At 41.1% G+C, this 25,485-nt stretch overlaps 1 long non-coding RNA gene across 2 annotated transcripts in view; it reads left to right on the top strand.

Annotated features, from left to right (window-relative positions):
• The window catches only part of LOC118146216 (uncharacterized), a 98,618-nt gene extending 73,479 nt beyond the window's left edge, over nt 1-25,139 (top strand). For both annotated transcript variants that reach the window (XR_013524333.1, XR_004731782.3), the window contains exons 6-12: nt 865-1,020; nt 7,410-7,506; nt 19,467-19,541; nt 19,638-19,792; nt 19,913-19,963; nt 20,061-20,136; nt 24,610-25,139. This is a non-coding gene — a long non-coding RNA (uncharacterized LOC118146216). The remainder of the gene's footprint in view (nt 1-864; nt 1,021-7,409; nt 7,507-19,466; nt 19,542-19,637; nt 19,793-19,912; nt 19,964-20,060; nt 20,137-24,609) is intronic.
• The last annotated feature ends 346 nt before the right edge of the window (nt 25,140-25,485 follow it).

The raw sequence follows: 25,485 nt of genomic DNA, 5'->3' as shown, positions 1-25,485 counted from the left end.
CAAGATAAACTACAGAAGCAGAGAAAGTATCATCACCATCATCATAACACAATAGCAACAATAATACTATGGACAGTTATAAAGCACCTACCATATGCCAGGCATTATCCTAAACACTTTGTATATTGACCAATTTAATCAGCACAACCCTGTGAGACACGTTCTGTTGTCGTCACCACTTAACGGATAGGAAAACAGAAGTACAAGGAGGTGACGTGACTTTCTCAAGATTGCATAGTGTTTAAAATGGCAGAACCAGGCTTCAAACCCACGTGGTCTGGCTCCAGAGTTTGTGCTCTAACACTGACACCAAACTTTTTTTATAAGACCCTAACACCAGATAAAAATGCCTGCTAGAGAGGACAGGAAAAAAAGAGAGAGAGAATGAAGACAGAATGACAGGAGGGATGGATGGAGGAGGCTACAAAGATGTACTGGCGCTCTGCCGGTCACTTTACGTATCTTATTTAAGTTTCCAAAGAATACCGAATGGTAGAAATATTTGTCACAACTAATAGATGAGATAATTGAGACTCAAAATATGGATTTATTTGCTTAAAGAGAAAGAGCTCATGTTGGATGGAGCCTGCACTTTCTCCAGGAGAGCCTCCCATAAGAGTGCCCAGGACAGTACTTTAAGAAGCCTTTATGGCCCAAATTTGACTTTCATTTGGGTATATCTTTAAGCCACTTGGAGCCTTATGCATGCGCAGCCACGGGCTTGCACTGCTGACAAGGAGACAGTTGTCAGTAAAAAATGGCTCTCTGGCCACCCAGCCCATCTGCTGAGGACCAAGCATACTGAAGAATTGCTTACCACCTGATTTTATTGACTCTAACTCCAAATCATCTTTCTTTAAATAGGCTGTTTTCAAAGGGTGAGTGGAAAGAAGTGACATACCATGGCACAACAGCCAAGACAAATCGTCAAAGAGCTTGGCAGCCTGGAAGAAAACCCTTCCTGAAGTTACAGATGTGGAATTAACCTTTACATCCATCCTGCAAAGTGGGAAGACACAGGCAAGTGAGATGTAACTGGGGAAATGAAAAAAAGATTCTTACCCTATGTTCCGACAGAAAGCAGAAAATGCCAGAGGAATCTATTACGGTCCTGGGCGGGCATCTCGAAATGTAAGAATAGCCACAGGCTTGCTTTCTCTAGCGCCTTTCATCTTGGAGCTTTTTGCAACACATAAATACACCAAGCTCCTTTCACTTAGTGCTGCAAAGTTGCCACCTCTGAGACAGAATGTAACAGTCATTTAGCACCCACGCCACTACCTCCAGCATCTAAAATTTCCCCTTTTGAAATCCTCTCCTCTTGAAGAAGTCACTCGCCTGTCTCACAATCGGTCAAACCTTTTGCCATGGTAGATGCGTCGTACTGAATCTGTCTCTCTTCCGCTGGTCTGATGTCGTCTGTTACTATCTGCCCGGTTTTTTATCTCTGCCCTTCCACTCCCTTGGCTTGTGTTTACATCTCCTGCTTCTCCAAAGCCTTTTCCACTTCAGGACTTTGAAAATGCTGCTGCTTCTTACTGGATCATTTCTCCCTTCCACTTTCCCAAGACAGACCCGCTCTCATCTGTCGGATCTCAAAATGTCACCAATCCCCCTAAAGACCTTCCCTGTCTACATCATGTAAAATAACATCCTTGTTCCCTGTCAGCTCCAGCCTCCATCACTTCACTTGCTTGCTGTCTTCATAGAACTTATAGTCATTGAAATGTGCTCTTTTTACGTGTTTACCTTTTTATCAACCATCTTCTCTATTAAACTGAAATCCTGTAAGAACAAGGGCCTTGACTCTCTTTCTCCCTTTTCCACTTATGTCCTAACACACAATAGTGTGTGTAGTTTGTAGCAGACACTCAATTTAACAATTTATTTTTGAATGAATGATCTCTAAATGCATTATTAAGTCACTTTGTCAGTTACTTCAGACTGTCTTCTGCACGCTGTGACTTAAACCCATTTTAAACCCCGTTCTTTATAGAAGTGGAAAATATTAACTGAAAGAGTATAGGCAAGAGGAAAAGCTTGTTAGAACTGGGATTAAAAGAATTAATTCTGTCTTATCTTTGCTACCTAATTACTGGATATTTTGAGAAATACAAACTCTTAGAACATCAGTTTTCTTTTTGATAAGTGAGTTAATGGTGTTTCTGGGTACCGGTAACTTGCTCAAGTTGAATCACAGGTCTACATTTCCCCACTACTCATGAAATTCGTGAGAAATTGTAAACACTATTGCTAGCAACAACCATATAATGAAAGAGATTTAACGTAGTGGTCTAAACTTTAAGATGAGAGTAAAGGAAAGGAAAGGAACAGAATATCAAAGTGCAGCAGAGCTTTGAACCCTGTCAGCATTTGCTGGCACAGTGCTGCTCATGGGGGCAGGGTAAGGAGGCAAGACAGTAAAATACACCTTGGAGATGTGGCCCAAGGTGTTGCCTGCTGGAAGTCATAGAATAGCCTTCAATCTTAGCTACTTATGAAAAAAATATATTTTTATTGAGACAGATGGAGCCACCAAGTTCATCCTGCCTTTTTTTTTTTTTTGAGATGGAGTTTCACTCTTGTTACCCAGGCTGGAGTGCAATGGCGTGATCTCGGCTCACCGCAATCTCCGCCTCCTGGGTTCAGGCAATTCTCCTGCCTCAGCCTCCTGAGTAGCTGGGATTACAGGCACGCGCCACCATGCCCAGCTAATTTTTTGTATTTTTAGTAGAGACAGGATTTGACCAGGATGGTCTCGATCTCTTGACCTCATGATCCACCCGCCTCAGCCTCCCAAAATGCTTGGATTACAGGCATGAGCCACTGCGCCCGGCCCTCGTGCTGCCTTTTTGAAGCTCCTAGACCTAATTAGGCATAAAATTCAACATGTAAATTAACTTTTTCATGTCATTAAAATACACCTTCAAATAAAGGGAGAAAATCTGGATCTTGGAAATTTACCATGAGAGGGGTGGGGAGTGGAAGAAAGACAAAGCCTAGACACACCAACAATGCTCATAGCTAGCCTTTCTCCCTATCCTATCTCACCTCTCCCATTCTGTATATGGAAAAGGATATGTAAGCAACCTAGACTCAAGCTCTCGCTCATCATAAAAGCAGTTTCCAAATGAAGACCAAATAAGAGCTAAAGAAATACACCCATGCATATATATTTTTGACTTCAAATAAAGGTGTGAAAAGAGTGGCCATAGTTAGTATGAATAAGAAGCTTGCAAAAGCATTGCAATGAAAAGGCAAGATGTCGAGAACCATGGAGCATAGCTCACAAGAGGTAATGAGGAAACCCGTTGGAACGAAAACATAGCTTAGAGAAATGCACAAAGATTACCTCAAGTTATAGACAAAAAACTAATTGGAGCACGATTTCAAAAATATTAGACTCAAAGTTGAGACACTAGAACAATGGAGTGGGATAAAAGGGGTGTCGTAGATTTTAGGGAACAAATTAAGAACCAAAACAATATTATTATAAAATTAATGAATTTAATAGAAATCATAAGAATAAAATATACTCACCTACAAGTAAAATAATTGCATAGGAAAACATCTTTGCAAAACCTTACGAATGGAGATGCAAATACATAAGGTAAAGTTAAAAAGGAAGATCATAAGTATGGTTTTTCTTATTTTGTCACTGTATGGTGAGAGCCAGTTTTCATACAAGGCCAAAAGAGAATGACTGAAGGCCAAGAGGTACAGACAGATTCCGTACAATATCACTCAATCACTTGCTTCAACTGTGCCTGAAGCTACAAGTTCCCCCTTTGGACTTTTCAGTTAGTTGAGCAAGAAATTCTCCACTTCTTTGAATAAGACAATTTTACTTAAATTTTTTTCACTTGCACCTAAAATCAACCTTCTTAATAAAATATTTAGAGCTTAAAACAGTCAAGAATCTCAAATAACATTTTAAACTTTCAGTGTCTTATTTCCTCACCTGAAACATGAGGATAATAATTATACCTGCCTCATAAGAAGGTTGTGTGGGATATATCTATATCTGTATCTGTACTTCTCTCTCTCTATGTATCTTACATATCTAGGACAATGTAGTACAATGTCTGGCACATAGTGAGGGTGTTCATGGGAGTTCAGAATTAATTCCACTATGCTATCTTTTCTAAAGTGGAGATATTAGTTGGTTCCATATGATTTGTTCTCAAAAGGTTTCAATGATTAACTCTTAATATATGACAGGCATTTTTCTAAGCATTTTACATACGTTAATTCATTTAACCCTTACAAAACCTATGGAGCAGGAATGTTATTATTCACATTTCTTCTCATTTTGCAGAGACATACAGAGGTTAAGTAATTTTCCCAAGGTCACACAGTCAGTTAGTCATGGAGTGAGGATGACCCCGTAAGCCATGCTCTTTGCCAGAACTTTTAGGCTGTTACAAGAACAGAGCTGTAAGGGCTAGCTGCACTGGAAAATAATCATGAAAGGTTTCTAAGCCAGGAAATGACATTATAGGAGCGAGGCATAAATTTGAAGTAGCATAATTCAAAAACTTCAAAGTGAGATGCTATTATAACAGTGTCTATCAAGCATATTTGAAAGAATCTCTCCTGCCCACTCTATCAAAGGGAATGAAATGAAGACAACGGGTGACTTCAAGTTTCAGCACCTTGGAGAGAACTTTAAGTGAAAGCCAAATTCTGTGTGGTGGCTTCCAAGCAGTCTTGCCTCTGGCGTCTAAAATAATTCTTTGACAAAGATAATTAAAAGGTACATTGAGCAAATATGTCTTTACTGAGGAAATTTCTGAAGTTCATGAAATGTGACTCTTTTCTCTTGTGATTTATAGTCAATCATCCTAACAATGTAGCAAGTTACCATTGTGTCTATCAAAAGAAGGAACTATACAAAGCTGAGGAGAGGCTGTTATTGGTGTGAATGAAGGGTGCTGCCTCCCTGAGCTGTGGAGGTGAAGAAGGTGCTGATGCTAACCTGACAGCAAAAGATGGGGCTGGAAAGCAGAATGAGATGCCAAGGATCTAAATAAGGAAACAAAAGAGAGAAAAGAAGACAAATTCAGAGAAGCAGGACAGGCAAGAAGAACATCTTCCATTTATTAAGAGCCTACTGTATCTGAATATTAGGAATCTTAAATGTATTTCCTTAAGCCTTCAGACACTCAAGAGAGTATAGTTATTGTTTCTCTCATTTTACAGATGTAGGAATGGCAAAAAAGAAAGGGTGAGATGTGGAAAGAAGGAATGTGGAAAGCAAGGTGGGAGGGGAAAGGAGGGAAAAAGAAAGGAGAAGCAATGAACCACCATAAAAATTGAGAGGTCAGAAAAAGGGAAGGGAGAGGAAATAGTGTTCTCATAGAGATACAAATAAAAAACAAAGAGAGAAAAGGTAAAATCAACACAAGTCTAAACCTCAGTGACCCTAGACATGGGACAAGTTGAGCTCTTTTCTTTTTTCTTCTCTTTTTTCCAAGAGAGATTCCATGGAAGAGAACAATTGTTCCAATTATTTTTGCTTGTTTGTTTGCTTTTATATACATGTATTTTATTGCATTTTAGGTTTTGGGGTACATGTGAAGAACATGCAGGATTGTTGCACAGGTACATACATGGTAATGTGGTTAGCTGCTTTCCTCCCCATCAGGTATATCTGGCATTTTTCCCCATGTTATCCTTCCCCAACTCCCCACCCCCCACCGTCCCCCCCCCCACAGATCTCAGTGTGTGATGCTCCCCTCCCTGTGTTGATGTGTTCTCATTGTTCAACACCTGTCTATGAGTGAGAACATGTGGTGTTTGATTTTCTGTTCTTGTGTCAGTTTGCTGAGAATGATGGTTTCCAGGTTCATCCATGTCCCTGCAAAGGACACGAACTCATCATTTTTTTTATGGCTGCATAGTATTCCATGGTGTATATGTGCCAATTCTTGACCATACAGAGGACACAAGAGGAAGAACACACATTGTGTTCTGGTTGGGAAGGGAGCCAGAGATTTGAAATCTGCTCCAGGAAAAATATAACGATGGATCTGCAGGGGATGCTGGATGGCTTCTTTCTGTAGTGGCCCTTCTCTCCTGAAGGAGACTACCAGGGGAGTCCTTATGGCCAAGTATCTCACCTAAACTTCTTAAGAAACATCTCTGGGAAGTAGAAGCCATTATTATCATCATCACATAGCTAGGAAGCAGCTGAGAGCCGATTCAAATCTGATGTGTTTAACACTAAATCTGAATTTGTAAACACTGCTGTTTTCCTTGTTGAATGAGTGGAAAGAAAATTATCATCTCATTAGGATGCACCTATTGGTTAGTACTGTTCAGCAGCAGAGGCTATCTCATTTACTCTTAGAGTGTAAACTATGAGAAGGACATGGATGCAGATTTAGGAGGATGCTTCGACCTATGAGGACGGATGGATAAAAATGTTTAGCAGTTCTCTCTATATGTCCTGCTCAGACAACTATGGTTGAAGACCTCACTGGCTAACCAAAAAGCATCCCTGCCTTGCCCCCTGATCCCACTTGGTTGTAAGCATCCTGTAGTGTTGTTTTTCAAAAACTGAATTAACTGCAAATGTTAAAAATATTGAGAGATTTTTGCATAAAAACCCAGATAGCTTTCTGTACACAGGATAGACCCTGGAAACTCTAGGACATCCAAAATTAAGAGAATTTGTGTCTTTCATAATAGCAGCAATGAAAAGTCTAGGAGTTGATATCCCCACCAGCTAATACTTTCCTGAAGATCAAACACTCTGGCTTGCCAGTCCTCAGTTCACCGGCCCCATGGCTGGGGTTGCAGTCATCCCCACTAAAACCACAGGATGGAAGAATGGGCAGGAAGTGGCTTCTCAAAATTAGACCAAGGTACTGTCACAATAAGAGGGAAAATGGTCACTGTAAAATCAGACTTTCACTGCAATTCTTAGCTAACTACCTCAGGATTCTGCCCTTCATTTTCTATAAGAAATAAATCAAAGTGGAACACTAAACAAGAGCCATCACAGTCTTCATCTTAGAGATTTGGGGATGTGGCTGTTCACGACCTGCCGAGACCTCGCTCATGGTAAATGCTATCCAGGCACCTCAGAACAACTCCGCATTTTCCAAGTCCCAGATGCAAAGTTTTTCTGCATCCCTGAGAGCACAGAGCTCATTAGGATGCACCTATTGGTTAGCACTGCTCAGTAGCTGAGGGTATCCCATTTTTGCTCAGGGGGGAAAGCATGCAAAGAAAATGGTTGTAAACTTGTGAAAATGCTTCTCTTCTAGCCCTTCCAGCCTGACTCATATTGGAGTGAGGACTTGGGATAGTGATTTAGGGAAAGAAAGTCAAAGGCACCTTATTTTACCACGATCCCATATTCCAGCACTGGGATTGTCAACTTATACTCACTATTTATTCAGTCCTTACAGCATCTCTGCACGCTGAGGATCATTAGTCAAAGATGGGAAGATTAAGACAAGACGTGCCTATGCACCCTGTACAAGCCCGTATATCCAGGTACTGATTGTGTCAGAATGTGAGCATAGATGTTGATTCCCCCATTTCTGCTTCTCTCCTCTAATTTTCCCACTAAGACATTTAGATTTGTCTATTTACTCACACCTAGGATCATATCAGACAGACCACAAGCTCCCTTAAATACAAATTGTGTCTGTCCAGGTCATTACTCTAACACCAGGACCCAGTTAGGTATTTGGCTCAATAAATAGCATGAGTTAATATGGGGATGAATGATTTGCTTCGTGCTTAGAAAAGTCATGATATTAATTTTATCCTACAATCATTACGTTTGTTTCTTTGCAGCACCTTTGTCACCTCTGCCCATAAAACCCATTGTTTACAATCCATACTCTGCCAATCGCATGTAAATCCATACACAAATAATGTATTTTTATGATAAATCATTCAAAAACATACTTCACTTAATTTTTGCCACAACCACAGGTGACTTACATATGTTAAGAGCCAGAATTTGAGTCCAATCTAAATCTGTCTGACCCCAGAATTCTTAGCATTTTCTGTTTTTTCATTTTATATATTTATTTTTAGCTTTTAGTTTATTTTCGGGGAACACGTGCAAATTTGTTTTATAGGTAAATTGTGTGTTGTGGGCATTTGGTTCTGTACAAATTATTTTTTCACCCAGGTACTAGGTATAGTACCTGATAGCAATTTTTCAATACTCACCCTCCTCCCGCACTGGTGTCTATTGTTTCTTTCTTTGTGTCCATGTGTACTCAGCATTTACTTCCCACTAAAGAATATAAAGGAAAGGGATACTCTCCTAAGAGAGAGAATGAGGTGTTTGATTTTCTGTTTCTGCATTTGTTTGCTTAGGATAATGGACTCCAACTCCATTCATGTTGCTGCAAAGGATATGGTCTCAGTCTTTTTCATAGCTGTGTAGTATTCCATGGCATATGTGTACTGCATTTTTTTTAATGTAGTCTGTCATTGACTGGCATTTAGGTTGATTCCATGTCTTTGCTATGGTGAATAGTGCTGCAGTGAACATATGTATGCATATGGCTTTATGGTAGCATGATTTATATTACTTTGGTTATATACCCAATAATAGAATTGCTGGAGCTAATGTAGTTCTGTTTCAAGTTATTTGAGTAATCACCAAAATTGCTTTCCACAATAGTTGAACTGATTTACATTTCCACCAGCAGTGTAGAAGCATTCCCTATTCTTCACTGCCTTACTAGTATCTATTACTGATGAACTTTTTAATAACCATCTTGACTGGTGTGAGATGATATCTCATAGTGGTTTTGATTTGCATTTCTCTAATGATTAATGATATTGACCATTTTTATATGCTTGTTGGCACATATATGTCTTCTTTTGAAAAGTGTCTGTTCCTATCCTTTGCCCACTTTTATTGAGGTTGTTTTTCTCTTGTAAATTTGTTTAAGTTCCTTAGAGATGCTGGATATTAGACCCTTGTCAGGTGAACACATTGCAAAATTTTTCTCTCTCTCTGTAGGTTGTCTGTTTACTCTGTTGATAGTTATTATTTTGTCCAGAAGCTCTTTAGTTTAATTCTATCCCGTTCATCAATACACATAGCACTTGTGGTAGCTGTTTATTTTATAAAATTAGACCATACTCAAATTAGTTCTTGTACCTTGCTTTTCTTACTTAATGATACATTGTAAACATATCTCTAGGACAACATGTATAAATCTAATTCAGTCTTTTGTTACAACTGCATAGTACTTCAGGGAATTAATGTACTGTGATTTGTTCAACTCCTCCTTTACTGATGAGCATTCAGGAGGTTTCTGGTTTTTGTATTTTGTCATTTTAAACATACTGCGATAACATCTTCACCTACATATTTTTGTTTACTTGTACATTTGTTTTTATGGGTAGATACCTGAAGTAGGATTTCTGAGTTTGAAGACATATGTGATTTTTGAAAAAATGTAATCAGTATTATCAGACAGCTTGCCTAAACGGCCATAGCATTTCTTACCTACTAGAAATACATTAAGTATCCCCTTCCTTTATATACTTGTCAAATTTCTGTTACCACTTTCAGTTTTTTCTAGTTTGTTGAATAAGAGGTGATGTTTCAATTTTCTTTTCCTGAACACTAACTTTGAACATCCTACTATATGTTTATTGGCCACTGATATCTGCTCCTGTGAATTGCCGAATTACAGCAGAGTCTTCCAGCAGGTCATCAAACCCCATTTCTTCTTCTTCTTGAGCATGCTAACTAGACTACCCTTCCCAGCCTTTTTTTTTTTCAAGACGGTATGATCATGTGACTGATTTCTGTCCAAAGGAATGCAAACAAAAGTCATGTGCTTCTTTACTCTTAGGCCTGTCCTCTCAAATCCTTTCATTGGTGACTTTGTATTTCTGTCTCCCAAGTGCCAATTTAATGCAGAAGACTCTGAGGTCCTGGAGAAAGGCAGAGCTGCAGTATGGAAAGAGCTTGGGCATGTATATTAATGATCACCTACTACATAAGAAGATCCATTTTAGTCTACATGGAATGCAGATAGAAACTTAATGTATTAAGCTACGAATAGTGAGATGATATAGAGCAGTTGCCAGCATCTTTACAAATACTCTATTGATATTCCTTGTTCATGATGTTTTAAAAAGATGCTTAACTTTTTCCTTAACATTTCAGAGTCATCTGATGTAAACATTAACTTTTATTTGCAATGCCTCAAGTTTTCGTTTTTCCAACCTCTTATTTGTCTTTTGATTTTGTACTAATATCCTTTACCTTCATTTATTTTTTAGTAATCACATTAGTGGTTTCTGAAATGCTGTTTGTTATTTAAGAAGCGTTTCTTTAATCTGAGATCTGATAAATATTTTCAGTAAGTGTGTATTCATATTTTATGATGTATTATTTTAATTTTGAAATCTCTGATACTTTGAGTTTATTCTGTGTGTTGTTTATAGGAAAGATTTAGCTTTGCGTCTTCGCAGAGAGATGACTTATTATGCTAGAAACTTTGATTAAATGAACCTTTAGTTTCTACTTCAAGTTGAAATGTTACATCTGTCATATGTTTATTTATATACAAGGATATATTTCTGCATACTTTATTGCTTTTTACTGTAATATCAGTTACCTGTCTGTTTTAATTACAATACTGTTTTGACTAGAGCATCTTCAGAGTATGTTTTTATATAGGTGTTACCTTCCCCATCATTCTTTTTTATCAAAAATTTTATGGAAATCATTCCAAATTTGTTCCTTACTGATTTTATTTTGTTCCATTCCCCTAAAAATTAATCAAGACAAAAAGAAAAAAATTAAAAGCATTAAATGTAAGAATTCTGATACAAATGTTGGTAAATAGTTTTATTAATCTGGAAAGAGTAGATAATTTATGATACAAAGTCATCCCATTCGGCAGCATGCTACATCTCTCCATTAATTCAGATCATGTTTTATGCTCTTTAATAAAATTTTATAGTTTTATTCAGATAAGTACCATGCTTGCTAAATTTATTCATAGATATTTTATAGTTTTTATGACTATTATGAATGGGCCTCCCCTCCTCCCACGTATTTCTAACTGAATATTTTTAGTATTGAATGATCTTTGATTTGTTGCTTCTATGACTTATATTACTATAGGAAGCCCTCCCCACAATCATTGCCATAGAGAATGTGGAGGAATTCCAATGTTTCTTTTATTCTGACAAATTCCAGGGCATCACATACTATGCATTATACCTGGGATATTCTGGGAACCAGGTTGTAAAAAAAAAAAACTGTTGGACTGCAAATGTCTAGAGATTAAGTGAATAATTAGGTATGGGCAGAGGTTGAGCTAAACCAACATATCTGCTGCAGGTGAACTCGTTCCCCTTGAAAGAGCTAAGTAAATTTCTATGTGCCTTGAGCGGAAGTCAATACTAGGTGTTTATAAATCAGTGGTCAGAGTAGGTTCCAAGTGATAAGCTCAGGATAAGCTGCACCTTTGTGTTGAGGATATGAAAAACGGGACTAGAGTGCTGTGTAACGAACGGGTCAGTAAAAGAACTGGGACCATGGCAAGTAGAGGGAGAGATGAGAAATTCAGCAAAACCAGAAATGAAGACTTACTAAGGACCTACCAATAGACAGGTTCAAAGTACCATTGTAAAGGTACAGAGATAAGATTAATATGACTTCTATATGCTACATAAGTTACTGAAAATTTAAAGATAGAAATGCATAGGAATAATTCTGATAAAAATATACAATACTTGTACACTGAAGATTATATAAATGAATTGACAGTATACATTAAAGAGACCCACAAAATTCGAAAGATACACTGTGTTCATAGATCAGAAAACTCAGTATTATTAGGAAGTTGCCTATTCGCCCCAAATTCGAATCAAAATCCCAGCAGGCTATTTTTTTGTGGTACTTGATAAGCTGATTCTAAAATTTATAGGCAAATGCAAAGGCCTTACAACAGGCAAAACAAGTTTGAGGAACAGAGTTGGATAACTTATAATATCTGATTCAAATACTTAATTTAAAGCTAGAGGAATTGAAATACTGGCATTGGTGTAAAAATGAATACACTGATCAACAGAATGGACAGAAAAGTCCATAAATAAATAGATTCACATGTATATGATCAGCAGATTTTTACAAAACTGCCAAAGCAATTCAATGGGGGAAAGAATAATATTTTCAATAATAATTGATTTGGAAAGAAGGAAGGAAGAAAGTGGGGGGAAGAAAGGGGGAGAAAAAAGTAAGAAATAAATAAAAAAAAGAAAGAACCTCAACACTTAGCTCATACAATATATAAAACATAACTCAAAATGGATTAAATGTAATTTAATTGTAAATTTAATTTAAACGTAAGAGCTAAAACCTAAAACTTCTAGAATAAATCACAGAAGAAAATCTCAGGGACCTGAAGTTTGGCAAAGATTTCCTAAATAAAACAAAACAACAAAACAAAATTATAAAAGCAGCACTATCAATAAATTAGATTTTATTAAAATTAAAATTTTTTGTTCTTCAAAAGAGAAAAATCAAAAGGCAAATGACAAACTGGCAGGAAATATTTGCAAGCCATATATTTGACAAAAGACTTGTATCTAGCTCCTATAAAGAACTCTCAGAATTCAATATTTTTAAAAAACCCAAACAACCCAGTAAAGTAATGGACAAAAGATTTGGCAGAGAGTACACCAAAGATATGTGGATAGCAAATAAACATATGAAAATATCCTCATTATTAGTCATTATTGAAGCTAAAATCAAAACCATAATGAGATACAACCATTGGAATGGCTAAAATTGTAATAAAAAGACTAGCCATATCCAGTAATGTGGAGCAAGCAGGACCCATCCACTAGGGATAAGGATATAAAGTCATATGATGTGCAGTGATTCTGAAAAACAATTTGGCAATTCCATTAAAAGACAAAAATGTGCCGTTATCATATGACCCAATTATTCCATCCCCCGGTATTTCCCCAAGATAAATAAAGGTAAATGCCACAAAAAGACTTGAACGTGATCAATCATAGCAGCTTTCTTCACAACAGACCTAATGGGAAACCATCCAAATGCCCATCAAGAGGTGAATGGAGGTTGGGTGCAGTGGCTCATGCCTGTAATCACAGCCCTTTTGGAGCCGAGGTGGGTGGGTCACTTGAGGTCAGGAGTTCGAGACCAGCCTGACCAACATGGTAAAACCCTGTCTTTAATAAAAATACAAAAATTAGCCATGCGTGGTGGTGTGTGCCTATAATCCCAGCTATGAGGGAGGCTGAGACAGGAAAATCACTTGAACCAGGGAGGTGTAGGTTGCAATGACCTGAGATTGTGCCTGGGTGACAGAGGAGACTCCATCTCAACAGCAACAACAGAACAAAATAATACAAAAACAAAATAATACCGAGATACAAACAATGCTACTTTCATCTCTTGCCTGTGCTTTTCCCTGAAGCAGGCCAGAAGGGTGGGCCTAGCAGTTTCAAGCTCCCATTCTATTTAACAACCCCAGTGGAGAATTCCTTTTCTTTCCTTCTTTCTTTCTTTCTCTCTCTTTCTCTTTCTCACTCTCTTCCTCTCTCTCTCCCTCTCCTTCCTTCCCTCCCTCCCTCCCTCCCTCCCTCCCTCCCTTCCTTCCTTCCTTCTCATAGTCTCATTCTGTCGCCTAGGCTGGAGTGCAGTGGTTTGATCTTGGCTCACTGCAAGCTCCATCTCCTGGGTTCCAGCAATTCTCAGTCTCTCAGGTAGATGAGATTACCGACATATGCCACCACTCCTGGCTAATTTTTTGTAATTTTAGTAGAGACGGGGTTTCACTGTATTGGCCAGGACGGTCTCGATCTTCTGACCTCATGATCTGCCCACCTTGGCCTCCCAAAGTGCTGGAATTACAGGCGTGAGTCATCGCACCCGGCCGAATTTTTCATTCTTAGTAAGCTCCAACAAAACAAGTTTCAGAGATGGACACGTGATCAAGTTGCCCAATGTCATGTGGGAGTTTGATCATTTGAGGTCAGGATTTGAGATTAGCCTGGCCAATATGGCCAAACTCCTTCTCTACTAAAAGTACAAAAATTAGCCAAGCATGGAGGTGCATGCCTGTAACCCTAGCTACTCAGGAGGCTGAAACAGGGGAAATCGATTGAGCCCAGGTAGTGGAGATTGTACGGCACTCCAGCCTGTGTAACAAAGTGAGACCCTATCAAAAAAAAAAAAGCAAAAAGAAAAAAAAAAAGGAACATTCACTCTGCAAGAAAGGCTGGATTTTTCAATACCTCTGAGAGAATGGGAACTTTCTTTTTTTCTTTTGTCCTTTGGTATCCCTTGAAAACTTTTCATCTTTCAAGAGTTGTGCTTCTCTAGAGTGAATTGGAGGGAGATGATGCCTAGAACACCAGCTTCCTAAGTGCAGGGATCTTTGATCTTATTCGTTAATATCTCTCTAGGGTGTAACCCTCAGTAACTATTTCATGACTGAATAAATCCCTCCCTCCCTCCTTTTATCATTTCATCAACCCCATGTGCTTTGATTCCTGACTGCCTTGTTAATCTTTATCATAAAGTCAGACCTGGCATGTGCTTTTGCTCATGGACCTATTAAACCTACCAGAAAGTATCTCTAAGATCCCAAATATTTACCAGAATGGCTGTCCTTTCTCCTGGAGAAGAGTGTCTCACTGAGGCCTCCTGCATAGCCAGTTGGAATAAGATCCCTGACCTCTCCCCTGCTGGCCTTGTGCCTGCTCCTGTAAACTCATCAAGCCAGCATTTGACAGGATTAAGATTTGATTTGACACCCTGCTGGGGCGTCGTTCGGGAACTCAATTGTGCTAAGCAATGGAGTAGCACTTATTGGTTTCAGAGGGGATGGAAAACAATTTAAGCAACCTCTGTTCTCTTCAGTCCAGACACACACCATTGCTCTGTTGACTCAGGAGCAGCTGCTAACACTGAGCAGAGACAGGAGCTCTGTATGAAATCTTTCCCTCATTTGTCTCTAGCACATCAAGGAAAAGCTGCATGCACAGATGAGGCAAAACTCTTTCTTTGGACCATCCTTCTAATTCAAGTCCTGGCTGCTTTTCTCAGGGAAGGCAGAGTGAGGCTGGCAGATAGCAGAAGTCCTTAAGTCTTAGGGGGATGAAAGGCAGGAAGAATGTAAAAGCCCCTCCTTCCTTCCTTTCTTTCTTTCTTTCTTTCTTTCTTTCTTTCTTTCTTTCTTTCTTTCTTTCTTTCTTTCTTTCTTCTTTCTTTCTTTGTTTCTTTCTTTCTCTTTCTTTCTTTCTTTCTTTCTTCCATTCATTCTTTCTTTCTTTCTTTCTTCTTGATATAACTTAGGCTGCAGGGAAAGTTGAAAAACACTGGAGAAAAGAAAGGAGTGAAGAGGTGAGACCCAGGAATTTTAACTGAGACAGAGTGGGTGGATGGCTTTATTGCAGGCAAAAAGAAGCAGTAGTTCACATTTACTAATCCAAAGGGCAATAGATATTTTCAAAAAGCAAGCAATAAAAAGAAAATTCAAAAAGCAGTTCAGTGCAGCCCAGAATACATATCCAGGAAGTCTGAAGTATCAACATTTCTGAGAAACACAGATTTTCAGAATCAAGTAGAAATGTGGATTAAAGAAACCATGGTGCCAACAGGAAATCTGAAATGTTGAATCAGCTCAGGTTGCAGTGTGATATTGTCAGGAAACAGAGAGACGTTTGGGCAACAATCACATGTCCATGGGGTTCAGGATTAGGTCTTTAGGGTGAGATATTTAGGTCTATTGTGAATCTGGCCCAGTGCTTGTTTTTAGAGAGTTTCTAGTTTAGAGGGAGGGACATATGTACATTTTGACAGACACTATGTGTGGAATGTGTGGCTATCAGAAAGAGTGGGAGTGGAGCAGTGCGGGTCAGATAAGCTTCCTTGGATGTCAGCAGGAGTTATCACAACACAAGTGTGGTGTGTGTGTGTGTGTGTGTGTGTGTGTGTGTGTGTGTAGCATTTGTAAGCATTCTAGAGAATGATCACAGCTGGAACAAAACATGCTAAGGTCCAGGCAAGTAACTACAGCACTCAGTGGAGGAAGAGTTCAGAGCTGGTTTTCAACCTTGGTAGCAAATTGGAATCACTAGCAATGCTTTTAAAAGTATTAACTCTTAGCCGCCACCTTCAGAACTATTGATTTACTTGGTTTTAGGTAGAACTTTAGAATCTGAATATGTGTAAATACCATCAGGAGATGCTAATGAGTAGTCTGAATTGAGAAGTATCGGTTGAGAATACCCGTTGTTCATCCGTGACTTTTTTTTTTTTTTTGCTACTCAGTATATATCTTTATTATTATTATTTTTAGTAACATCCCTGGCTCCATTTAGGGGAATTACCTCTTTCTCAGCTGTGAGCCATCCTAGAAGGTGGCCACATGTGGTTGTGCAGGTTGAGCACTGCACAAACATGATTGACCAAGGCTGATTTAAGGGCTGAAATCCTCCCCTGGTTCTATTCACCAACCATGCACCCTGGTGGAGAGCTGTGCTTGTTTCAGGGAAAGGAGATTTTTCTTCAACTTCAACTGAGGTATCAGTTCCCCTGGTTAAAAAGATGCCTCACTCTAACTTAGCCAAGAAGGAGAAACATGATCAAGAGTATGCCAACAGGAATTTATCTCTCCTTGGACTTTTCATCTTAAAGATGGAAACCTTGAAAGAGTTAATTTGCCCCAGTGAGCAACCTGGAGTAACTCTACTGGCCCCTACTACAAGGGTCTCCCAAAGCTCTTTGGTTCCTGTGCTTTTCAAACTTTCCCCCCACCCCACCTTTCCATTGACTTAAAGCTTTGGAGAAAAAGGATGTGGTTTAGGGGGATAACCTCTTATAGGAAGAGGGGTGCTAGTCAAGACAAGAAGGCCAGGGAGGAGCTGTATAGAGTTTCCTGGAAGGATTTCCAGGTGGAGAAACAGCAGGAGCAAAGATGCTGAGGTGGGAATGAACACAACGCATTTGAAGAACAGCAATGAGATTAGTTAGTCTGGAGCAGAGCTAAAGGAAACGGTTTTACATTAACATTTAAATTTTCTATACAAAGAAATCTGGCAAACCTGGCCAGACACCGTTCCCCCAGGCAGTTATAAATAGGAGGCCGAAAGTGGTGGGGCCTAATCCCCAGGTTCCAGAGTCCCCCTCTGGCCCATCTACAAATTTCCTTATTGCCCAATCATTATAGGCATTGGGTCTGTGACTTCTGCAAAGGTGAGCTCTGCCTGTGTCCTGTGCTGGAGAGGAAAATTAAAGCTATGGTGAAGCCTAGTGCTTAGCTATAAATAAAAGGTCATGGGGTGAGATACCTGCTTGTTCACTCCCCAAATGTGCCCAGGCCTCACTGATGCCCCATGCTTGGCACCTAGCAACATCCTTGCAATGATCCCCAGTGCCAGCTTCCCCAGGCATCCGTACTCCCTCCCTTTACACACCACTTGTGCTCGGCTTCCAGGCCCTCAGAATAATTGGGTCTGAGCAAGCATTCCCTCTATAAATATTAATTTGGATATGCTTGGAATCCTCTGCTTCTTTTAGATGAATTGTTAACTAGCTTTCTAATCCGAAGCTTCTTGACAAGGAAAGCAAGATCTCTCTGCTGGCTGCCTCTTCCTTTATTGGTGTGGGGGAAGGTGGAATTCAGTGGAAGTTGCAAGGGTTGATTTTACAAGGTGAGCTTTGTATGGTCAGGCCCCCTGAAGCTGAAAACACCCCAGGCTCCTCTGAACAAATCTTGATAGAACCACCGTTGGCAGAAAATTAGTATAACCTGACCAGGACTATGATCTTCAGGAACAGACAGACCATAATCAGGATCTTAGCTCTGCCACTAAGCAACCACGTGAACCTGGGCAAGTTATTTCACCTCTCTGGGCCTCAATTTTCTCATCTATAAAATAGGAATGATAATAGGGGCTTCCTATGGGTATAATGGAATTAAATTAAGTAGCACATAGTTACTTTTCAAAAAAAGAGAAAATATTAATAATGAAGGAGAGAGAATTTTAGAGTAAGCACAGATAAGTCAATGCATTTAGACCACTCTGGTCACCTGTACAAACTTCAGGGTAGCAGCTGATGGATTTTTACCAGATCTTAGTGGGTAGAGGCAGTCTCAACCCATGATTATGTCGTGTAAATCATGATTGTATCTTGAGGCAGCAAATCCACCCACTCGTCCATCCATCAATTCATTGAATGAATACACTGAGCACCTATTATGTGTCTTATATGGTAACAGCTGCTGAGGACACAGGAGGAAGCAGGTGCAGTGTATGAAGTCAACAATGGAAAGGCATTTGTTGTAGGGAGCTAGTGGGGTCTAATGGTTCACAATGGAAACTTTGGACTAGAGAGATTGCTGGTCCATCACTACAGAACTGTGTGACCTTGGACCAAGGACCTCAGCCCATCAAAGTTTACTCTCTTTATCTATAGCATGGGAACAACAGTAGCTGCCCACTGGAGTTGGGGATAAGAGTTTCTGCTTTGCTTGCCTGCCAGGACCTATTGCTTGAGGTTCAAATTCAATGAGCTAATAAATGTGAACCCGCTTTGTACGCTGCAAAATTAAAGTGAACGTGCAGCCTTCATTTTCTAAAAGGAAGTTCACCACAACTGGCTTTCTCAGGATTTATGCCACGCTCACATCGTTGTCAAGGGCAGCCCCTCCTAGGTCTCACCTGCTAGGCAGTGCTCTGTCGCTCAGCCCAGTCTCTGCCATAGCTGCCAATCAGCGTCATTTCCTGGGGGAAGAGTGGGAACAGTGGGAACAGGAAGGTGGTTTGGATGACCAAGCTCACTTTGTATGTGATCCATGTCCTTGTGTCTTCCAGAAAGGCAGGGAACTTGAGCCCAGGCATCCTTTAGAAGCCCCAAAGAACAATTGTTTCTACATAAGGCAGACTTTCCTTTCTTAGTGGAATTCTAGGCCATGCCACGACACTCCCTTCCTGCACAAAATGTCAAAGCTGTTGGCCTTAGCTTCGCCCTTCTGGGGAAAGTTCTAGTCTGGCATCTCCTGGTGGTATAGTGTAGTGTTTGTGTGGATAGGCTCTGAGGCCAGGCTGCTGCACTCAGTGAATGCTCTGCCATGTCCTTGGCTGTGTGACCTTTGCTATGCTATTCAACCTTTCTAAAACTCAGTCCTTAGACACAATGGGTCTACTAATGCTGTCCAAGTGATAGGTTTGTTGAAAGATCTAGCAAGCTAAAGCAGTTAGCCTGGGGCCGGACACATAGCAAGCGCTCAATTGATTCCTAATATCGTTTCCTGCACATTCTCATTCCTGATGTTCCATGGTGTCAACTGCAAGAAGGGGCAGTGCTAAGCTTGGATTCAAGGAAGTAATACAAGTGGCTGGTGGTAGAAGATCCTCAATGAACAAAGTTTATTATTATCATTAATACTATTAATCATTGCTATTATTATTCATCATAGACTGAAGACAATGCTGGTGCCTAATTTGAAGGGAAGGGGAGCCTCTGATTCTCACCCATAGAGTTCTACGCACTGGTGAGCCTGTATCCCAGACAGCTCGGGGAGGGACTGCTAGAGAGAGAGCTAGCCTGGCCCAGAGAATCCTCATCATTACCATTTGTTCCATACCAGAGTGGTTTCCATAATGAGCTGACAGTTGTTTCCATGGAGGACCCCTGTACTTTCCTTAACCTGTGCTTCGATGGACATTGCAAAGACATCCCACACAAGCACAGCAAGCTCATCCACACCATAGAATGTTACCTACCCCCAGGAGTGTGATTAAGGTAGGCAGTTGGGGAGAACTCAAGCAGAAACAACCCCTCAGGTTGTCCCACTGCCCCAAGGCTGGGCTGCCTCAACAGTTTCCACCTGCCTTCTGAAGTTAAATCTGCTTCTTTCTCCAGCGGCTCAGGCCTGGAGTAATGTGGACTGGCTGTGCCAAGAGACTCTCCAAGGTGGGTCTTTAGAGTAAAGGAAGCAGTAAGGTGCTTATTTCTCTCTAAGAAGACTTGACCTACAAATAAAGTTTGACTATCCCACCTTTAATTTCAGGTGCAGTCTTTGAACTCAAGAAGCCAGAACCCATGTCTGTTCAGTTGTCCTATGCATCCAACATGCTCAGCACATAGTGAGTGCTGGGAAGTACTGGCCGAAGGGATAGATGGATGAGTTTATCCATATCTCCTAGTTGTAGCACCCGACCAGCTGTGTCTCCTGGTGTTCACAGTCACAGCCCAGTTCCCAGACTCTTCTCCCAAAGACAGAGATTTAACAGCTCTGCCTTTCCTCATCATTTCCATCATATGGGCTCAGTCTCACAGGTCCTACTCCATTGGTGCACTCCTCAGAGCTAAGTGGATCTCAGAGATTCCCAGCTCCCACATTCTAATCACCCCATCTTCCTTACATTAGTCCTTAGATTCTGAACACACGTGTGCTAGGGTAATTAACTCTAGTTGCTGTAAGAACCCCTGTATCTCAAACACTTGGCACAACGGCCTATTTCTTACTCATGTCACACCCCAATCAGGCATCAAGCCACAGCCTTATGTGCAGTGATTTAGCAATCTACTTTCCTTCTGTCTTGAGGCTCAACTTTTCACATAGGGTTGTGCAGTCCTAAGCTGGATCCTTAGGCTGTTAATAAAGAGAGTGAACAGGGAGCTCCGAGAGAAGCAGGGCTGGCCCTGGAGATGGTGTACATTTGCTCACCCACATTCCACTTGTCTGAATCAGCACGTGGCCTCAGCTCAAGAGCCAGGGAGGCAGGAACTGCAGTCTCCCTGTGTTCTTAGGCCAGAGAGGTGGGATTGGTGCACATCTACTTTCTCCGCCACAACACGCTTCCCTTGTATTCTGTCTCATGCCCTAGTCCACAGGATAAAACATCTGCTGCTTCCAGCTATGATGACCAGTTTTGCCCCCAGGCTCTTTGTAAGATGGAGGCTGATACAGTTTGGATATCTTTCCCCTCCATATCTCATGTTAAAATGCGGCTCCAAGTGTTGGAGATGCACCTGGTGGGAGGTGTTTGGGACACAGGGGCCGCCCTCATGAACGGCTTGATGCCCGCTCCTTGGTGATGAGTGAGTGCTTGCTCTATTAGTGCATGGAAGATCTGCTTGTTTTAAAAAGCCTGGCACCTTCTCCTCTCTCTCCTGCTCCTCTTTTCACCATGTTACCCACTAGCTCCCCTTTCTCCTCCTGCCGTGATTGGCCGCTTTCTGAGACCTCACCAGAAGCAGACGCTGCTATGCTTTCTGTACTGCCTGCAGAACCATGAGCCAATTTAACCTTTTTTTGTTGTTGTAAATTACCCAGCCTTAGGTATTCCTTTATAGCAACACAAAACAGACGAATACAGAGGCCATGCCATATTCCTACTCATTCGCCTCACCGGGGGTGGCAGCTCTGCCACTCAGTGCCAAACTACTTGCTAAAGTTCTGCTTCCCTAAGGGCTGTGGGCCTGGCTTCCTTGTTACCGTGCCCACCTGACTGCTGCATCAGTCAGGAGCTGCATCTTTTTTTCTCACCCTAGACATCAGTGTTCACCCTTACCTGTGAGATGGCAAGAGGCAGTTAGGATCCTTGGCTAGCCTGGCTTTTCCACATGGCACAGGCCACAAACTCAAAAGCAATACTGGACTCCTTTCTTTCCTTCTCATACCCTATCAATCCTGTTAGCAAGTCCTGTTGGATCTTTGAATGTACCTCAAAACATGTTCCGTGTAAGCCATGTCTATTACCATTTAGGTAGAGTCCACACACAGAACTGCACACAAATCTTAAGTATTAAACTTCATTCATTTGTACGTATGAATGCATCTGTGCTGCAATCCACAACTAGATACACATTTCCAGCATCAGAGGAGGCTCCTTTGTGTGTCATTCTGGTAATCGCTATGGTAATTGCTGAAGGTAACCACTGTGATGACCTCTATCATCTGTTCTCGATTGCCCATTAATGGACTCAGACGTATGTGCTCTTTTGTGACTGACTTCCTTTGTTCAAAGCTGTCTATCTGAGCTTCGTGCATGTCGTTGGTGATTCAGCAGTTTGCTTACTTATTTATTTTCTGGTTGATGGACATTTGGTTTTTCAGTTTGGGGCTGCCGTGAATAAAGTTGATATACATTATTTTACATTTTTTTGGGTGATCATGAACACATGTTTCTGTTGGGTATATTCTTAGAGGTGGACTTGATGGGTGTTAGGATATATGTATATTTGGCTATAAAAGATACTGCCAAGCATTTTAAAAACTGTTTATAAGGATTTATACTCCAGGGCCAGGCGTGGTGGCTCAAGCCTGTAATCCCAGCACTTTGGGAGGCCGAGGCAGGTGGATTGCGAGGTCAAGAGATCGAGACCATCCTGGTCAACATGGTGAAACCCCGTCTCTACTAAAAATACAAAAAATTAGCTGGGCACGATGGCGCGTGCTTGTAATCCCAGCTGCTCAGGAGATGAGGCAGGAGAATTGCCTGAATCCAGGAGGCGGAGGTTGCGGTGAGCCGAGATCATGCCATTGCACTCCAGCCTGGGTAACAAGAGCAAAACTCCGTCTCAAAAAAAAAAAAAAAAAACCAATTTATACTCCAAACAGCAGCGTATGAGAGTCCCATTTGCTTCCTCTCTTTGCCATCACTGGTATTATTAGTCTTTTTAATTTTAGCTTTCAGGTGGGTGTGGAGACAACCACTCCTTGTTGTCTCCACTACTCTCACTCTACTTCAAGGCACAGTTAGTTGTCTATTGCCTGGACAGCTGCAGTGAACTCTTGATTGGTCCCTTTCTGCTCTTGCCAAACCCCCTTCAATCCATGTTCTACCCAATATCCAGGATGTTTCACTTTCTACTAAAGCCCTTCCCTGGCTACTGGTTGCACGTAGAGATAAATCTCTGATCTTAGGGTGCCCTTCAAGCTTTCACGTCTCCCTTCTTATCATTCGTATTTCAGCCCAAATAATGCCTCCTCAGGGGGCCTTTCCTGACCATCACTCAAATAACATGATGATCCTAGCCAATCACTTGTTATCCAATCCATTGCTGTATTTTCTTCACATCTCTTGTCACTATCTGTACATCTAAGTCATTCGCACTGAACTATCATTTCCCGCTTCTCTGTACGTTCTACGAATGTGGGGCCTGGGGTGTTGTGTTTCTTGCCTTGCCTGAGTACACAGCCCAGTGCTGGGCACATTGAAAATCCTACATCAATGTTTACTGAGTCCACCTGCGTGCGCCTGGGAATCCAGCCTGCCACAGCCCACGGTGCATATCCTGTAGTGCGTATCTTGGATTGCCACTGAGCCACTGCATGTCTCCAGTAAATTCCGGACTGTGGCAAGTGATCCTTAAAAGCATAAGGGCCGGATCTCCGACTGTCCAGCCAAGTTAGTCTGATTAGAATTCAACTCCACTAGAAGATACTGACCAAGAACAGACCAAATCCACAGTATTACAGCCTGCCTACCCTAACTTAAAAAAAAAAGAATTTTTACCTGTGTCTCCTTGAAGCATTCACTGACTACACTTCTCAGTCTAAATATCTCCTCTTCTCTGAACATGCCCACACCCTTTTCCATGGCTTCTATAAAATCTGCCTTCCAGGGAACTCCTGGAGAGTAGAGATTTACACTTTCTTTCCAGAGTCAACTGTGAGGGCAAGGAAGGTATTGTTATTATTTTCTCCATTTTTCACTTGAACAGCCTGGGCAAGATCTAATGAAATCCCTTTCCCCTCCCCCGTGCACCCCTCCTTCCCAGGATAACCTAGAGGCCTTTGCCACCTTGCCACAGTACTGAGATAGGCTGAAAAGAATCCATCTACCTCTCCAAGACTGCATTTAAGAGAAAGCAGAAACAGAGAAGGGCTGCTTTTAGTGGTCTGAAAAAAAAATGAGGTCCTTTTCCAAGCAATTTCTAGTGGTATAGAGGACTGACATACCTTAAAATAGGCAGGGTGGTCACACTGTACTGGGACAGCAGAGATCCTCTGGGCAGGTGGGGGTGGGCCAAGATCTCCTGGCAGCCTCTGTGATAGGTGGCGTCTTTCTCTCTCCCTTTCCCCTCTCTGCCTTATCTGTCTCTCTCTGTCTCCCTTTCTATTTTTCTGTCTCACTTTTCCTTCTCCTGACCCCTGCCATCTCCCATTACAAGCCCACTTAGTCCCAAACTGTCAAATGACAAATAACGTTCCCTCCTTCCCTTGAGTGCACATATACTCCTGAAGTGCGAATCCTGAGATATCTCAAAATCTTTTTCTTTTTCACCCACATACATATGAATAAAAATACATGTAAGTACATACGGACACAACCATTGATGCATATTCACATATGAATACACACAAACATACCTACACATCTAGACACATATTTATGCACCTTCCTCTGCCTATACCAAGCAACTCTCACTCTATCATTTGTTCACTTTCGTTCTGTCCCTGTTTCTCTTTATTACTTGATACACCCCCGGACCTCCAGAATAACCAAACGCAGAATCTTCTTTCCGAATGCGTTGGTTTCTCTCTGTCTTTAGATGTACATATACGTATTCTACACATGCAACCTATTTTGTTTTCTTCTTTCTTGCAGGTCCTTCTTCACACACCTGTGAAATGGCAGCGCTTGCATTCTTGCCTCTGCTTTACCCCAGAACAGAGCTTAACAGATTCTTTCCTCCATCTGGCTGATCCGTTGGGGGCAGTGCAGCATGGTGACTTCTTCCATCAGCCTCTTTGCAAGATACGTCCATGACCAACAGCATGTAACAAATGTCCTGGGTTATTTCCTAGACCATCTTCTCCTTAACTGGAAAGAGTACACAACAGCAGGAGCCCCATGAAGTGGATGGAGCCAGGACTCCTAGAAATAAGGGTACAAGAGTGAAATTATACTTCCACTCCCCATCTTCCCAGGCTGTGTGTCTACAGGCCAGCTGCTTTCCTCTAATAACATCATTCTGTTCATCTGCAAGGTGGAGATGGTACAGTATTTGTTCTGCACATACACCAATGGATTACTCTACATTTACACTTACTTTCTATTGATGGAGAAAATCCTGAATAGGCAATGAACGTCTTACAGAAAATCAATAAATATCTCTATGTGTTCAAGCACAAGATAAAGGGCATAGTGTGCATACCTCGTTATTTAAGTAGCCATCTATCCATTCATCCAGCCAGCCAGTCAGCCAGCCACTTATCATCCACCCATTCATCCACTCCACCATTCACTCATAAATTCACCCACCCATTCACTCATCCACACATCCACTCACCAATCCACCCACTAATTCACCCATATACCATTTATCTATCCATTCACCCATCAACCCATATATCCACACACGAATCCATCTATCCACCCATCTACTCACTCACCCATCCACCCATCCACCTATCTATCCATTCACTCATTCACCCATTTATTCACCCATACATCTGCCTGCTTACTCACCTGTACATCTAT

The sequence above is a fragment of the Callithrix jacchus genome, chromosome 12 (assembly GCF_049354715.1).
Source record: "Callithrix jacchus isolate 240 chromosome 12, calJac240_pri, whole genome shotgun sequence".
Lineage (NCBI taxonomy): Eukaryota > Metazoa > Chordata > Mammalia > Primates > Cebidae > Callithrix > Callithrix jacchus.
This window is presented reverse-complemented; position numbering and strand designations above follow the sequence as displayed.